The following is a 3,149-nucleotide window of genomic DNA, read 5'->3' as shown; positions in this document are numbered from 1 at the left end:
TGCATTCACAATGGACTCTGCCATTGGCCATTATCCTCAGCGCTCGATCTGCTAGCTCGAGCTCGAGCTCGAGGTGTAGCTAAAACTAAACTCGGAACTCAGTCAATCGTGTTTGGCTTTATAACGCATTATCCCCTAAATCGCAAACAAATTGCCGCTGCCAGCCCAAACATAGCTTAAGGCCAGCAGCAGCAGCAACAGAAACAGCAACACAAACAACAACAACAACACATGCCATTAGGCAATATTTAAAATTGGCAAATGGCCTCAACACAGAGACACACATGGAAGTGAAACCTCGACGACATTGATATGCGTCTAGTCTGGCTGCTCTTCTAATCTCTCTGCCCCTAACAGTAGCCGCATTAAGCGGATTTTATTTGCGGTAAACTATAATCCTCACAGACCTGAGATAAACAGAGGTTTTTCCCAAATGCTTCATATACATATGTATATATATTTAGTTGTTGCTTGCAGCATTTAATTTCAACGCACAAAGTCAAATCACACGTTGAGCTAAACAAAATGGCGGCTGGACTTTCATTGCGATGTGCCGACGGTAATGAGCTTTATAACAGATTTTGTTATATATCCCTAATCAATGATTAACTTGATCTTGATATCAACTTATCTCTCTAAACTAAGAATTAAGCATAAAACAAATTTTAATTATATAAATAAATTTAAGCATAAATTATTAGTCAATGAAGCTTATTTGATTTTCAGTTTTCGTTTTTGCTTACAAACTTTAAATATTTGTTTCTTATATCAGCTCAATATGATAAACCAAACAGAACGGTTGATTTGCAATAGATGTATATTTAAAATGAATAAGTTATTGTGCAACTTTTAGTTCACGTTTTTGATTTTAAAAACTAAGCGCGCAACTATTTCGCATAATTTTACATTTCGGCGAACTGCTAAAGCGCTGTTAATGTTAAAGTAGCATTCGGAGTTAATATGTTAGCCAAGACACAAACCAAAATGGCGAATTCACATCTGTAAATGTTACACCTCTTGAGTTAAAAATCACTCAGCTGTTGTCAGATAACAAAAACGGTTAACAGTGGAGACTTTTTTCTAAGAAAGCTTTTTGCGCTTTCGCATGATAAAACAAGAATTGTTCAAAAAATGGAATTGGAGCTTATAAAATTTTTGCAGATGCACAAAAAAATTTTGACTTGCATGAATTTTATAAGACATCGTTTCAATTTGATTCAATTTCAACAACTTAAGGAAATGAAACCTGTCTATATGTGTACGTTGTGAAATTCTTCATTATTAATTATATACGATATTGTTGGAACATTTCAAATTGTTACCAATTCTCGTTATTAATTATATAGTATGTATGAGATGACTTTCTTTTTAATTACACTAATTTGTTCCATTCTAACATTTCAAAGCTTACAAGTATTTACATATATTCGATAAACATCATGTTTGTTGTTGTTGTTGTTCTTGATGCTGTTTATGCTTAGCAACAAGCAACAAGTGAAATTGAAGCGAAAATTCACGTTTAAAAAAATGAGTTCTTTGCAAGCTTATGAGAATACCATTATGTTAGTATACTTTTGATATTTTCATTTTACAATTAATCTCATTATTATTATTCTTTGATTATATTATTTTTAGAGCATGGTACCCCTGAAAAATCCGAGCTACCAGGTGAAGGAGAAAATTATATACCAAGGCATTCAGGTAAGTGCAATTTTTATTAATTTTCATGCGTCTAACATTTATTAACAAAAACACAAGGAAACATAATATTTTATTATTATATTTATTTTTGTTTAGCATAATAACTGCACTGATATATCAATTTATAATTAAATACAATTGAAATAGAAATAATACTAAGCTTAAGGTGTTGTAAGCGAACATCTCACCACACAACGCCACAACAATTCGTTAACAAAATTAAATACAAATAATATGAATACATATATATATATATATATTATAATATTTTGTGTTTTTGTGTGATTGTTTTTTCTCACAGATTACCGTTTTGTCCTCGCCCCCGCCCTTTGTTCGTTTTGGGCTCTTTGAAATCAGCTGATTGCACTGTGGATAATTTCATGAAAGTTTTGCTGCTCTACATTATTTTGAAACATTATTCTATGAGAAAACATGTGTAATTTTTAAAACTGAATAAAAATAATAATAATATTAAAATGTGTGGCTTGACTGCAATTGTTATAGCTCTTCTTTTGAACGAAATACAAAATTACAACTTAAATAAGTATGTGTGTGTTTTTAATTGTTGGTTGTGTCTTGGGCTATTGAGGTATATGTAGTATGTTTAATGCTGTCTTGTTTTTTGGGCTTAGTTAAGTTTTTAGCGTAGACACACGTCCGCTCTGCCCTCCGTTTTACTTAACTGCTAATTATTGTCACCTGCACCAAACAAAATTACACATATTGTCCTAGCCGCAAATTAGCTGTGGCGCAGGCACTCAAGATCTATTGCGGGTCCAGGTGCTAGGCTACGGTTGGCCGAGCGGAGGCAATCTGATGTGTTAGGTTGGCGGTAGGCGGTTGAGTGAGAGAGCGGGTTATGTTGAGCCGGGCTCAAGATTTCTTCCAACGACGGATGCGGTTGATTATTTACGACTACAGTTTTAATTAAATTTATTGGTAAGATTAGTATTATATCCGTAGATTTCAGTTGGTGTTGCAATAGTAAGTGGTGTCTGCACCTTTTCGTTTCAAACACTTCCGGTCACGGACTAAGGATAACCAGGGTTAGATCCTCTAGGTGTCCGATCGATAACAGAGCTTTCGGTGGTGGTAGGTTGATTCCACAGAAAGCCCAGCCGATCCGTGGCTGTCCAGCTGATTTCGTTACAACATTATAGGTTATCTCAAAAGTTTTGAGGTACATGAGGAGGCCCAGCAAGCGGGCCAGGTTGATACGCGTAATAATTTGAGCACTTTCCAAAAGCGCAGTTTCTATCTTATGTTAGATGAGATATTTTTACCTAGCCATAAAAAAGGCAAGAATGTGGGCGTTCTCATGGCTGACGTCATGACCGTCGATGGGAGATACGCTTCTCCCCTCTATTCACTCAAGTGACTCCCCCTTCAATTACCACGTCGCTTAAATTAGTTGCTCAAACAGACCTCCCTCCTACAAAAATCTGAAA

This window comes from Drosophila busckii, chromosome 2R, assembly GCF_011750605.1.
Source record: "Drosophila busckii strain San Diego stock center, stock number 13000-0081.31 chromosome 2R, ASM1175060v1, whole genome shotgun sequence".
In the NCBI taxonomy this organism is placed as follows: Eukaryota; Metazoa; Arthropoda; class Insecta; order Diptera; family Drosophilidae; genus Drosophila; species Drosophila busckii.
Note: the sequence above shows the minus strand (reverse complement) of the source record.